Source organism: Adiantum capillus-veneris, chromosome 27 (assembly GCF_014529385.1).
Source record: "Adiantum capillus-veneris isolate H3 chromosome 27, ASM1452938v2, whole genome shotgun sequence".
NCBI classification, from domain to species: domain Eukaryota; kingdom Viridiplantae; phylum Streptophyta; class Polypodiopsida; order Polypodiales; family Pteridaceae; genus Adiantum; species Adiantum capillus-veneris.
Window position 1 is genome coordinate 83,537,765 of NC_140957.1, and position 15,746 is coordinate 83,553,510.

Genomic DNA, 15,746 nt, shown 5'->3' on the forward strand with positions numbered 1-15,746 from the left:
CTTCTTGCTCAACCATGATATACATGAACTGCCAAGCATGAAACAAAAACCACTTGTGGACACCCGCGTGTCAAAACAACCAGCCCAATCTGAGTCCGAAAAAGCATGTAAGTCTGGCGGCAATGATCCCCCCTTGGGATAAAACAAGCCAAGATGTAAAGTGCCACTAAGGTAGTGGAAAATCCTCTTGACAGCCTGCCAATGCTTAGACCCTGGGCTATGCATAAATTTGCTGGCCTGTGAGACTGTAAACTGAATATCCGGCCTCGTGTTGCATACATAAATGAGGCAGCCAACAGTAGTTTGGTAAAGAGTGACATCATCAGGATCACCAGCATCATGTAGACTCAACTTCAAACCTGTTTCCATGGGAGTGGCAATAGGTTTGCAATCCTCAAGTCCAAACTTACATAGCAATGTCTCTATGTAACTTTCCTGACACAATGCAATACCACCATCACACTGCTTAAATTGTACACCCAAATAATGATGCAACAGCCCCAAATCTTTCATCTTGAAAGTAGCATTCAAATCAGCCTTAAATTCAGCAATATGTCTCTCATTTGGTCCAGTGATCAGCAAATCATCAACATAAAGAACCACAATGAGAAGTACATCACCCTCACGCTTTACATACAATGTGCTTTCTGTTGGACTATTACGAAAGCCTTGTTTGACCAAATGAGTGTCAGCTTTCTCATACCAAGCACGAGGAGATTGCTTTAACCCATACAAAGCCTTGTTACATTTGCACACTTTGTCCTCTTGTCCTTTAATGACAAAACCACGAGGCTGCGTTACATAAACTTCCTCAAATATGTCACCATTCAAGAAAGCAGTAACAATGTCTGATTGATGTACATCCCAACCAAAATGAGCTGCCAATGCACATAGAAAACGCACAGTAATCATACGACAAGTGGGAGCAAAAGTCTCTTCATAATCTATGCCTTTTTGCTGTGCATAACCCTTTGCAACAAGTCAAGCCTTATGGCAATCGATCTCACCATCCGGCTTGCGTTACAACTTGTAAACCCACTTCGTACCAATGGCCTTTTTGCCAGGAGGCAAATCACATAAAGTCCATGTGTCATTTTCTATAAGTGCATCATATTCTGATTGCATGGCAGCCATCCAATTTTTTGAATTTTGTGCTTCATCAAAAGTCAGAGGCTCCTCAACATCATGTAAGCTAGACACAGCCAAAGCATAACAATCTGATGCATAAGATGCATGGCGAGAGGCTGAATGAGTATGACTAGACAAAGGTGCATCCAATTTACTGTCACGCAAAGTGTGCACCAGCCATTTTGGCATACATCTAGCCTGCTCATTTTCGGCCCTTTCCTCATCAAGTACATCATGTACATCTGCATCAGTAATAGGCTGATCTAGAACATTTTCAGAAACCCCCATAGGCTGTACATTTGCCTCATTGGAACTTACATTCGTATTTCCACCACTGAAAAGAGGCAACAAAGTGTCATAAATGTCCTGTGAGCTTACATTACTGTCTCTAGTACATGACAGCAAGGGCTGAACAGAATCTTCCACAGACACTACATCCTGAGAAACTAGAATACGTTTTGTTTGCGGATGATACAACCTGTAACCTTTGCTTTCAGCACTATAACCAACAAAAATATATTTGACAGCCTTATCATCCAATTTTCTGCGCTGCACTTGTGGCACCAAAGCATATGCGAAACAACCAAAAACACGCATGTGCTCAATAGAAGGTTTTCTATCATGCCATGATTCATATGGAGTAATAGACTGCAAAGCTTTCGTAGGACACCTGTTAAGTACATAAGTGGCACACATAATGGCCTCAAGCCAAAAAGAATGCGGCAAAGCTTGACTTTTGACCATACATCGTGCCATTTCCGTCATTGACCTGTTTTTCCTCTCAGCAACACCATTTTGCTGGGGTGTATAAGGCACTGTACATTGGTGTTTTATCCCACGACTAGCCAGAAATGCATTAAATTCATGAGACATATACTCCCCCCCTCAATCAGAACTGAGGGTGCCCATAGTACATTTCGAGACATTTTCAGCCATAGCTAGAAATTGTTTGAAGCATATAAAAACTTTGGACTTCGCTTTAAGCGGAAATACCCATGCATGCCTGGAGTAATCATCTATGAAAGTCACGAAGTACAGGTAATTGCCCAAGGACGGAGTTTGCATGGGCCCACAAACATCACTATGCACAAGCTGCAACCTGCATGTGGCCCGAACTGAACCATCCTTTGGAAATTTAGAACGCTGCATCTTACCCAAAATACAGCCTTCACAAACATGTTTGACAGGTGCTTCAAGAGGCGGCAAAGAAGCAACCATATCAGATTTCTGCAAACGCAGCAAACTGGCAAAATTCAGATGACCAAAACGTGCATGCCAAAGTTTTGCATCTGAAATAGCCCTTGAATCTGCAACAGCATTTGCAAAATTTTGTCCACACTTGTCATACAAAGTGAGCTGATACAACCCACGACACAAAAGCCCAGATGCAACAATTTCATCACCAAAACTGAGATCGTGAACTGTACATCTGTCATCCACAAATTTGACTACAAGTCCAAGTCTAGCAAGTGCGGATACAGACAAGAGATTCTTCTTGATCCCAGGTACATAAAGTGCATCAACAAGTGTGAAGGAACTGCCATTAGTAGCAGTGAGCACAATCTTTCCAACTCCCTGAACTGGATAAGAGGCGTTGTTGGCACAGGTGACTGAATTCCCATGAGGGACAGACTAAAGAGAGGTAAACAATTCACGATGTGAGGTAATGTGCTTTGTAGCACCACTGTCGAAATACCACACATGTGAATCTGTAGCAACTGACAAGCATGCATTATGGACAGCAGGATTGTAAGTGCACTCTGCGCTAAACGCCCATTCTGCATCAACATCAGCAACATAGTCTCCTTTCACAGAAGACTCAACAATGGCTGCATTTGTAGTGGAACCAGCATTTGCAGTGGAACCACCCTCTTTCCTCTTAGCCTCTTTGGCCTTCAACTTAGGACACGACTTGATCAAGTGATCATTGGCTTTACAATAATGGCAACGCATCTTCTTTTTGCCCTTATCACCAGAATTGCCAGACGAAGTACTGCCAGCAGAAGCATTAGGAACATAATTTTTGCCACTCGCAGCAAAACCATAAGAAGTGGCTGCATTGTTGTAACCACCCTTTCTTTGAGAAGCAATAAAAGCCTGTTCAACTGCACGCTGCCTAGTCTTGTTTTTTCTAGAAAGTTACTCTTGCAACAGCAATGTGCATAATGCATCAAACTTGACAACTTCAGGATTTCCTTGGGTCATCAGTCTCCAAGTACTAGCAAAAGTCTGGTAGGAATCTGGTAAGGTATCAAGAACAGTCTGCACAAGGGAACTATCTGAACTGACTTCACCTGCAGAAACAAGATGCTCATTGATATCCTTGACACTAGCAAGGAAAGTGTCCATATCATCTTCCTCATGCATAATCTTCGACTCCAGCTCTTTACGTAGCAAAGCAATTTTAGCCTCATTGCGGCTTGCATAAAGACCTGCTAAAATATCCCAAGCCTGTTTTACAGATTTTGTTGAACGGATGTGAGGAACAATTGTGCGCTTCACAGTCAACACAATCAATGCATGAGCCTACGCATCCTTAACATCCCAACGAGCTTGTTCTGCCGTAAGCAAAACAACTCTAACAGCTGCAATCCTTGCAGCAAGACCTGCAACATCCTCAACATCGCCTACATCCTCAGAACCAAGACGTACATCAATGCCCTGCACAATGTTCCAGACACCCTTTGACACAAGAACATGTTGCATCATATAAGCCCACATAGGGTAGTTGTCCCCATCCAACCTGTCCTCAGCAGCAAACATCTTGAACACATCTGTGTTGTTGTTGTCAGCCATGGTAAATGTTGCACCTGATGTGAAAACTGCCCGAAAATAGGAGAAACGGAGCGGGAACAACCTGTGCTATATAGCACAAACCGTAGAAGACTATAAGGCACCTATTATGCAGAAAATGGCACTGACAGAAATTCTGCACAAAATGGCGAAATAGCATGTGCAGTACTGCCTGTAGTGGAAACGGAGGCCGAAATGAGCAGGCTTGTGTTGGAGCAGCTGGCGACTAAGCCCGGGAGGACGTGACCGGCTCTGATACCAATTGTTGGAATTAGGGTTGCAGAGAAACACACACAGCTTGGAGAAGACGAAGGAAGCTTGAGGCACACAATAGAGAGTATGTTACTTAGTGTGCAATGGAAAGATAGATAGCCCTAGAGTGATGGACGTATATACAATGCACGGGGGGAAAAACCTCCTAAAGAGGATAAAAATGCCCCGGCGGTCCTAGTGTGTTCACACACATCACTACCACATGTATATGGTAACAGTAACATTGATTCTCAATATAAAGAGATTTTGACAAATTTTGTTGAACTTACGAATGCTTGAAGAAGTTCTTGTCATGAGAAGGGTAAGACCACGGCAGGCACAGTCCCTAAGCAAGGGCAGCAAGGTGTACATGTTCAAGGGCTCCTAAAAATAAGCTACGAGTCTAAAAGAGGAGGTGGGTGGGAGGAGAGTAGCATGCCAATCCCCCCTTGTCCTTTCAGTGACGTTTCATGGGAAAGAGGGGTCATGGACACTTGTATGTGCATGCCATGCGGCAAACATCTATGGCAACCTTGAATGGGCGGTGAACAACATGGGATACACCGCTTGCATGGAGGAGATTGGTCTATTTGTTGCAACAGCTGTGCATTGTATATACGCCCATCACTCTAGGGCCAACTTATCTTTCCATTGCACACCAAGTAAAACACTCTCTGTTGTGTGCCTTGAGCTTCCTTCGTCTTCTCCAAGTTGTGTGTGTTTCCTGCAACCCTAATTCTAGCAATTGGTATCAGAGCAGGTTGCATCCTCCCGAGCATAGTCACCAGCAGCTCCAACACACGCCTGCTCAATTTCTTTGATTTTTGTGAGCTTTGTGAGCGTCACCAGGTCAACAAATACTTTGGAACAACTCGTAGAGCTTAGTCTGCTCAGATTTCTGATTCGGACACATTTCGGCCTCTGTTTCCACTACACATGTCATAAAATCTAATATCTAATATCTAACCAACCCAAATGATTTTCTCATATTAAACTGATCACTTGATGTGGGAGAATAAACGGGAACAAGGGTTAAGATGTAGACATGTGCTTATAGATCTATCTCAACACGGGGCCAATGGTAAAGGGTCCTAAATGAGAGATGGTATATCAAAGAGCAAGGCTAACCAATGGAGTATAAGACCTTAGGGTTAGCTTCATTGAAGATCTCCAATAATATGTGTAAAAGTCCTTTGACCTTAGGTAAGCTAGGGCTGAGCTTGAGCACGGGAACCCGACCTTGCTCGAGGTGCTTGTCCTGCTTGTCATTCTTGATGACTAAGGTGCTTGAGTTTCTTGATGATTGAGATGCTTGAGGTGCTTGACATGCTTGAGATGCTAGGGTTTCACTTGAGGTGAGAACCCAGCCCAAGCTTAAAGTGCTTAAGGGCGAAGCTTGTGGTGGAGATTGGGCCTATGCATGAGGGGCTTGGGGTGTCAAAAAGTCAAATATTCAATCCCTACAAGGAGGGGGCGAGCCCTACATGAGGGGGGATGAGAGAGAACACCCACACACTCACACAAGGCATGCATGGTACAAAGAAAGCAAAAGGGACACTTGTCAAGTTCGTCCTCATGTTGCCCTTATGGTGTGCCTGAAGCCTATTGGTTGGCCACCCAAGGGGTCCAATGATAATTTAGGAGATTTAATTAATTGATTTTGCATTTATCAAGCCCTCTCTCTCAAAGGGGAAAGGGGGACACTTGTCCCAAGGCTACCCTTGTTGCTTGTAATGCCTCCTGCTTGTGATTGGCTAGGCTTGAAGGGGTCCAATGAGCTTCAAGCATGAGCTACAAGGGGGGGTCGACCCAAGCAAGCTAGGGGGTTTCTTAGGGGGTATACTCACTCACACACACACTCACAAACGCTCTCTTTGTGTGCTATGCAAAGTGCAAGAGCTCCCTCTCCTTCTCCAAGCAAGTAGAGGTTGAGAGCCTACACCAACACTCTTGGCTATGGAGTGCAAATCCAACCAAGATCCATGCTTCAATGCTTAAGCTTGCCATCTCCTTCTTCTTCATTACTATGCTATTATGTATGCTAGCAAGAAGAGTTATGATAAGTGAGGAACTATCACTTTCTCCTATGAAATGTTTCTTCTTCCTCTTCCCTACCCTCATTCCCTGCTAGCTCTCTCCACCTTCGAAAGTGTTTGAGGTCTTGGGACTAAGGCTTGGGATAGTTAAAGCTTTCTTCAAGTTTATGTTATGCTTGTGATGCATGAAGCTTTCCATCTTCATTGCATCACCTAAGTTACAAGGAACACAAAGATTGGATTGTAACAAGTCTCTCTTAATGGGAGAAATCATAATACAAATGCCTATTGGAGGGGGGACCGGCTCCACATAAATCCGGTCCTCAACTGTTGTCATGTTCTCTAAATTCTCTCTCTTGCAAAAGTATTGTTCATGCCAAGTTAACTAATTGCTGTGATTATGTTGCTATCTTCAATTATGTTCACCCGCTATGCTCACAAAGTCATTTCTCAAAAGTACTCTCATTAATTTCCGCTACTCTCAAGTTAAATAGGTCAATTCCATTACATTGGTATCAGAGCATTTGGTTTCTCTTTTCTTTCTTAAGAAGAGAGGTCCTTAAGTAGCCTATAAATGGTTGATGTTGTTAATTATATTAGGGTAAGTAGAACTGGGATCTATTATCGGTTTTCTTGAGTCCACTATGTGGGAGAGGGTGCATACCTCGGGAGATTTGGACTTAATAATGGAGTCTTTTTAGACTTGCCTACAGCTTTACCATTATTGAGCCATAAGAAGTCCGAAAGGAGGCTAGCCCTCGGCAACTCTGCTATGTTAGATCTCTCCTCTACTCTCTATAATTAACCACTTTGAGCCGTCGGTGTAGATACTTAAGAGCCGATTTTCAAAGGCTAAGAGGAGTGGCAACTAAGGTTTTGAATTGCCAAAGCATACACTAAGTACATACATAAATTTTGTTAACATGGCTGACAATAATCAAGAGAGTAGAATGAACGTTGATAGCTTTGATTTTGCACATGAAGGTGCTAATGATGATGCTCCCATGTTTGTGAATTATCTCGTCACTAGGTTGCAACAATGGGCAACCCTGCTTTGCAAGCCGAAGTTACTCAACAACTTCGTGCTTATGGAATTTCCCTTCGTCTCCAAGAGGAGAGAGAGCTTAGGAGGCCTCTTGAAGAGACCCCCAAAAGAAGACTCTCTCCCATTGGAGAGGAGGAATCCAAAGAGCAAGAAAGCAATGAAAGTTTAAGTTCCTCTGAAGATGTGGTTCCACGAAGACGGCGGTCTAGATGATTGCCCACTCCTTCCAAGAGGAAAAGATCAACACATAGTCCTTCTCCTCATCACTCTGAAAGGCAAGAGAGGAAACAAAGGAAGAAAAGGGCTAGGAAGAGGTCACCCTCTTCTCCTTCTTCTTCACCTTCCTCCTCTTCCGACGAAAGTTATGGCTATTCTTCTAGAGAATACAAGAGGGGAGGACATCGCAAATCATTTCCTGCATGGCGAAGGTCACAAAAGCTAAAGAAGTTCAAGGAGGGAGAAAAGAGTATCTCTTTTCTCACCTATGATGGCACCTTTGGTGCTATCAACAAAGTGTTGGCCTTCATCCAGCAATTTGATGCGGCCTTTGGAGAAGAGGGCTTCACAGAGTCCTCCAAGCTACGCCATGTAGCTATGCACTTCCAAAAATCAGCTCGTCAATGGTGGGCTAGCCTTCGTGGCAATGGTGAAGCCCCAAAGACATGGAAAAATCTACGAGTCTCCATTATGAAGCAATTCCTTGCAAGAGGATGCTCATTGCAAAGGCTCATCACTCTCCTATGCTTGGGGAAAGGTAAGAGAGCATGATGCATTCATCTTGTTTGACCCTGGTTCTACTCACAACTTCATATCAATGGAGTTGGCCACCAAGTTGGGCATTCAAGCTTTCGAGATGGGAGATATGGTAATTGCTGACACAGCTTTCAAGGGACAAAAATCCCCTGTTACTCCCTTGATTAGGAAGTTGAGGCTTCATGTCAAAAGCTATGTCGACTAAGAAGACTTTTTCATCTCTCCTCTCCAACATGATGATGTTATCTTAGGGGCACCATGGTTTGATCGCATGACTGCCAATATGAAGTTCCCTGAAAGAAGAATTTACTTCACTTACAAGGGAAAGAATATGTATATAGATGCTAATGAGCGTGGTCGCACTATTCCACTTGTAAATTCTCCTGGTTTTGATAAATCAATGAAGAGCTCAGTTTCTACGTTTATGATTTTTGTCAAAGAGTCTCCAAAAGATTCTAATGTTTCATCAAAAGTAGCTGGAAGGAATCAAGAAGAGTTAGACTTCTCTAATTTTCTAAAAGGATTCCAAGATGTGTTCATTAATGATATCCCTATGGACTTACCTCCAAAACGAGGGGATGATGACCATTGCATTGAGCTCCTTCCTGGAAGCTCCCCACCTAACAAGCCTCCTTATCGAGTCTCACAAGCTCAACAATAGGAGATCATGAGGCAAGTACAAGAGCTGGTAGACAAAGGGATGGTGAGGCCTAGTTCCTCTCCCTTTTGTTCTCCAGTCCTTTTAGTGCAAAATAAAGATGGTACATACCGCATGTGTTTGGACTATCGAGCATCAAACCATATCACTATCAAAAACAGATTTCCCGTGCCTCGGGTAGAAGATCTGTTTGATAAGCTACAAGGCTCTACCTACTTCAATAGGATTGACCTTAAAAGTGGCTATCATCAAATAAGGATAGTGGATGAAGATATCCTAAAGACCACGTTTCGCACAACATTTGGTCTTTATGAATATCTAGTCATGCCTTTTGGCTTGACTAATGCACCAGCTACGTTCAATCATCTGATGGAGAAAATTTTTAGACCTTATCGCAAATTCACTGGAGTGTTCTTTGATGATAATATCATCTCCTCCAAGTCTTTGGAGGAACATAAGCAACATCTCCAAGTGATTTTTCAAGCATTGAGGGAGAACAAGCTTTTTCTCAACCAAAAGAAAAGCGAATTCTTCCTTCAAGAGATTCAATACCTAGGTCATATTATCTCTCACGATGGTATCCGTATGGATCCATCAAAATTAGAGGTAATACAAGCATGGCCTAACCCAAGAAATCAACATGAGCTAAGAAGCTTTATTGGCATGTGCGCATACTATAAACGCTTCATAGCAAAATTCTCTCAAACAGCAGGACCCCTACACGACTTCACTAAGAAGAACGTTAAGTATGTATGGACTGCTAAGGAGAAAAATGCTTTTGATAAGCTCAAAGAGAAGCTTACTTCCCAACCAGTCCTCGTGCTTCCAGATCTCTCAAAGCCATTTGAGGTCCAATGTGATGCTTGTGGTGATTGCCTTGGAGCAGTTTTGCTTCAAGAAGAGCATGCCATAGCATATGAGAGCCGAAGGCTGAATACTGATGAACGAGTCTTGGGCATTTATGAGAAAGAGCTTTTAGCTGTTCTACATGTCCTAGACACATGGAAGCACTACCTATTGGGGACTCCGTTTATCCTATGAACCGACCACCAAAGTCTGACGTATTTCATGACTCAAACCAAGCTTTCCGACAAACAAATGAGGTGGACAAATTTTCTTTCACAATTTAATTTCCATATTGCTCACATAGCTGGTAAGTACGATCAAGTGGCCGATGCACTTTCACGACGACCAAAAGTTAATGCGGTGTCTATAGGTACTCACAATTATCTATCCTCTATGATAGATGAGTATGCTATTGACCCTGACTTTAGAGACATAATGTCAGCCCTTGCATTGGGGAAGAAAGAGGAACCATTCACCTTGCAGGATGGTTATCTTCTCCAGGCAATAGGCTATGTGTTATCCATTCCCTTCGTGAGAAAGTTATGTATGAATCCCATGCTCCTCCATATGCGGGGCATAGAGGTATTCAACCTACTCTCCCAGGAGTAGAGACGTACTTCTATTGGCCTACCATGAAAGTGGACATACAAGAGTATGTTTCAAAATGTGTAGTATGCCATGTTAAGTATGGAGCCTGATTTACCCTTGTAATTTTCTATGGTAAAAGCGCACGTTTGTAAGGCCCCCATTATGAGGAGAAGCCATCGTGCGTGAAGGAAAATCACTCACCGGAAACCAAATTTTTCACGGCCAAGAATCAAGGGCAACTTTAGGGGCCTCGAGGGCGGAAGCCCCCGATACTTTTTTTTCCCTCGCAGGAATATTATGGCCGGACGGCAGCCGGAAAGTGGTCGGAAAACAACCGTCAGTTGGCCGGTGGCCGGTGGTTGGAAGTCAGTGGCCGGTGGCCGGTGGCCGAATTCAAAAGCGGACTTGTCTTCTCAAGGGCGGCCACACATGGACGGATTGGAGGGTCCGGTTTGGACTTATTCGCACAAGGGCGGCTACACAGCTGCCTCTCATAAGAGAGGGCAGCCCTTTTGGCCTATAAAAGGAGACCATTTCTACACACATTTCATAGTGTGAAGTTGATGCAACAAGGTGAATGTGAGGAGGTGAGAGTGAAGCAAGGCGGGAGCTCCAAAAGGGTATAATCCCTTTGTAAACTACTTCTTGTTTTGAAGTACTAAAGCCATTGAGTGGATGCTTTCCCGTGGACGTAGCCCACATTGGGTGAACCACGTATATCGTGTGTACTCTTTCTCTCTCTCTCTCTCTCTCTCTCTCTCTCTCTCTCTCTCTCTCTCTCTCTCTCTCTCTCTCTCTCTATAATCTCTTGTGTGTGAAATCTATCTCTCTCCATTAAGTAATCTACTCAATTATCTATTTATCTATGTCTTATTTTCTAACAACTGGTATCAAAGCAAGGTTTGCTCGTAGCTAAATTATCTCAAGGAAAGGATTCCTTGAATTGAGTGGGAGTTATGGCGGAGGAAAGGAAGCTCAAGATTGAGAAGTTCAACGGCAAAAACTACCAACATTGGAAGATGCAGATTGAAGACTATCTCTACCAGAAGGACCTCTATTTGCCACTAGGCGGTCTTGCGAAAAAGCCCGCAACAATGGCAGATGAAGCATGGATTGTCCTTGATCGAAAGGCATTGGGAACAATCCGGTTAAGCTTGGCGTCAACGGTGGCCTTCAATGTTTCGGAGATGAAGACCACGGAGAACTTGATGAAGTCACTTGACAACTTCTAGGAGAAACCATCGGGATCCAATAAGGTATTTCTTATGAAGTGCTTATTCAATCTAAAGATGGCAGAGAATGGTTCAGTTGCAGAACACCTAAATGACTTTAACACAAACATAAGTCAACTTCGATCGGTGAAAATCAATTTTGATGATGAAGTGCGAGCTCTCCTTATACTATCATCTCTACCGGATAGTTGGGACAGCCTTGTGATGGCTGTAAGTAATTCTATTTCTGGAACAAATACTCTTAAGTTTGATGATGTTGTGGGTGTTCTCCTAAGCGAGGAAATACGAAGGAGAAGCACAGGAGAATCATCAAGTGCTGCACTGTCAGTGGAAACAAGAGGAAGGCCTAAGGAGAGGTTCAAAAACCAAAAGGGTCGTGATCGCTCAAGGCAGAGCAAGTCACGCACAAAGTCAGTTCTTGAATGTTGGAACTGCGGCAAGAAGGGCCACGTCAAGAAGGATTGCTGGTCCAAGAAGAAGAAGGAGACAGAGTCTCAAGACAACAAGCCAACATCGGAGGCCAATGTGGCAGGTAAAGTAGAGCAAGATGCTATAATTCTCTCATTAGATAATGTGTCTAATTCCTGGATAGTAGATTCCGGGGCTTTATTCCATGCGACACCACACAAGCAACATTTCCAAGATTACACCATAGGTAATTTTGGGTATGTATACTTGGGAGATGATGAAGCTTGTGAGATTGTCGGCAAAGGTACAGTTTCTGTCAAAACTGCTAACGGAAATGAATAGAAGCTTAAAGATGTTAGGCATGTTCCTTCTCTTCGGAAAAATTTGATCTCTACGGGACAATTGGACGATGAAGGTCACAACATTGCATTCGGAAACAAACGGTGGAAGATCTCAAAGGGATCTTTGGTGGTTGCCAAGGGAGAAAAGGTTGGTACACTTTACTTGTGTACTATGAGCACGCAACCTTCAGCTTGTGCAGCAACTACAGAAGTTGACAGTGCGGTGTGGCACTACCGGCTTGGGCATATGAGTGCCAAAGGAATGCAAATCCTTCAAACAAAGAAGCTTCTACCAGGTTTGAAAGAAGTGAACTTAGAGTTTTGTGAAGATTGTGTTTATGGTAAACAAAAGAGGGTAAAATTTCAAAAATCAAGAAATGAAAGAAAAAATAAAAAACTTGAGTTGGTTCATTCTGATGTTTGGGGTCCTGCAAGTACACCATCACTTGGTGGCTCATTGTACTATGTAACATTCATAGACGATGCGACTAGAAAAACATGGGTTTATGTCATGAAGAATAAGTCCGATGTATTTTCCATATTTCAAAGATGGAAAGCCTTTGTGGAGAATGAAACAGGTACCAAGGTTAAATGCCTTAGATCCGACAATGGAGGTGAATATTGCGGCCAAGCTTTTGAAAGCTTTTGTGCTAGCAATGGCATTCGGAGGCAAAAGACAACCCCAAGGACACCTCAACAAAATGGGATTTCGGAAAGAATGAACAGGACAATCATGGAGCGAGCACGAAGTATGCGGCTACATGCAGGCCTACCGCTTGAGCTTTGGGCGGAAGTTGTAAGTACGTCTGTGTACTTAATCAATCGATCACCCTCAATGGAATTGGATGGGGGACTTCCAGAAGAGGCATGGACAAGTAAACCGGTGAATTATGCATTTCTCAAAGTGTTTGGGTGTGAGGCTTTCATGCACATAGATAGAAGCCTAAGATCAAAGCTAGATGCAAAGTCCAAAAAGTGTTTCTTCATTGGCTATGGAGAAGGTGACTTTGGGTATCGCCTATGAAATCCTGAAGATAGTAAAATCTTAAGGAGTAGGGATGTAATTTTTAACGAACAAAATATGTACAAAGATTACTTGGAAAGAAATCAAACAAAAGAAACAGATGATGAGTACATGGAGCTTGAGGACGGTGAAGACTCAAGGACTGCAAACGGTGACAATGTGCAACAACGTCAACCAAATGAGGAGCCTCAACCTATTCCCCGAAGATCTACAAGAGCAAGTAGACCTCCAGAAAGGTTTGTTCCTTCCTTCAACCATCTCTTGATCTCATATTCTGGAGAGCCGGAATCATACGAAGAAGCTATGCAACATGAATCCAAAGAAGAATGGACGAAGAGCATGCAAGTGGAGATGGACTCACTATATCGCAACCAAACATGGGAATTGGTTGAGTTGCCTAAAGGTAAGCGGGCGCTTCAAAACAAATGGGTGTACAAGATGAAGGAAGAAGAAGGTGGGAAGAAAAGGTACAAGTCTAAGCTTGTGGTAAAAGGTTTTTCTCAAAAGAAAGGTATTGACTTCAATGAAATATTTTCTCCTGTTGTAAAAATGAACTCAATTAGGCTTGTCTTAAGCCTTGTGGCTGCTCATGATCTAAATCTCGAGCAAATGGATGTAAATACGGCATTCCCTCACGGTGACTTAGAGGAGGAAATCTACATGCTTCAACCAAAGGGGTATGAAGTAAAAGGTAAGGAGAAAATGGTTTGCAGATTAAAGAAGAGCTTGTATGGTTTAAAGCAAGCATCAAGACAATGGTACTTGAAGTTTGATCGATGGATGTTGGATCATGGATTCACAAGATGCAACTCGGATCACTGCGTCTACACGAAGAATTTGGGAGATGGGAAATTCATCATCCTAATGTTGTATGTTGATGACATGTTGATTGCAAGTGCTAACATGCAAGACATCAAAGACCTAAAAGAGGAGTTGTCTAAATCTTTTTCAATGAAAGATTTAGGTGTTGCAAAGAGGATACTTGATATGAAAATATCAAGGGACAAGACGAAGAAGACAATAAATCTATCTCAAGAAGATTACATCAAGAAGGTACTAGAAAGGTTTGCAATGCAAAATGCAAAACCAGTTTCTACACCTTTGGCTGGTCACTTTAAACTAACGAAGGATATGTGTCCAAAGACACAAGAGGAGATAGTCTATATGTCTAAAGTTCCATATGCTGCAGCGGTAGGTTCTATAATGTATGCTATGGTCTGGACAAGGCCAGACATTGCACATGCAGTGGGAGTTGTGAGTAAGTTCATGGACAACCCAGGTAAAGAGCATCGGCAAGCTGTGAAGTGGATAGTTAGGTATCTAAAAGGGACAACAACAAATGCTTTGTATTTTGGAGGAACTGATATTTTTCAAGAAGGGTATGCTGATGCAGATATGGCACGTGACAAAGATACTCGAAGGAGCACTACTGGCTATGTGTTCACGGTTGGAGGCACAGAAGTAAGCTGGGCTTCAAAGCTGCAGAAAGTGGTTTCACTTTCTACCACGAAAGCAGAGTATGTAGCAATGACGGAGGCAAGCAAAGAAATTCTGTGGCTTCACAGATTCTTAGAAGAGCTTGGATTCAAACAAGACAATTGTGTCTTGTACAGTGATATCCAAAGCGCTATCCATCTTGCAAAGAACTCAGCTTTTCATTCAAGGACAAAGCACATTGAGGTGAGATATCACTTCATACGCACTCTTTTGGAAGAGGGACAGCTAAAGCTAGGAAAGGTGCATACAAGTGAAAATCCTGCAAACATGTTTACAAAGGTGGTCAACAAGGAGAAGTTGAGCTTTTGCTCATCTTCAATCGGTATTCAAGGATAAGAATCCAGAATGGAAAGCAGTCACAGGTTTGGTTTGGAGATCAGTCTCCAAGTGGGAGATTGTTAAGTATGGAGCCTGATTTACCCTTGTAATTTTCTGTGGTAAAAGCGCACATTTGTAAGGCCCCCATTATGAGGAGAAGCCATTGTGCGAGAAGGAAAATCACTCACCGGAAACCAAAATTTTCACAGCCTGGAATCAAGGGCAACTTTAGGGGCCTCGGGGGCGGAAGCCCCCGATACTTTTTTTTTCCCTCGCCGGAATATTATGGTCGGACGGCGGCCGGAAAGTGGTCGGAAAACAACCGTCGGTTGGCCGGTGGCCGGTGGCTGAATTCAAAAGCGGACTTGTCTTCTCAAGGGTGGCCACACATGGGCGGATTGGAGGGTCCGGTTTGGACTTATTCGCACAAGGGCGGCTACACATGGCTGCCTCTCATAAGAGAGGGCAGCCCTTTTGGCCTATAAAAGGAGGCCATTTCTACACACATTTCATAGTGTGAAGTTGATGCAACAAGGTGAGTGTGAGGAGGTGAGAGTGAAGCAAGGCGGGAGCTCCAAAAGGGTATAATCCCTTTGTAAACTACTTCTTGTTTTGAAGTACTAAAGCCATTGAGTGGATGCTTTCACGTGGACGTAGCCCACATTGGGTGAAACACGTATATCGTGTGTACTCTTTCTCTCTCTCTCTCTACTCTATAATCTCTTGTGTGTGAAATCTATCTCTCTCCATTAAGTAATCTACTCAAATATCTATTTAGCTACGTCTTATTTCCTAACATGCCAAAAGACCAAGTATGATAGAGGGAA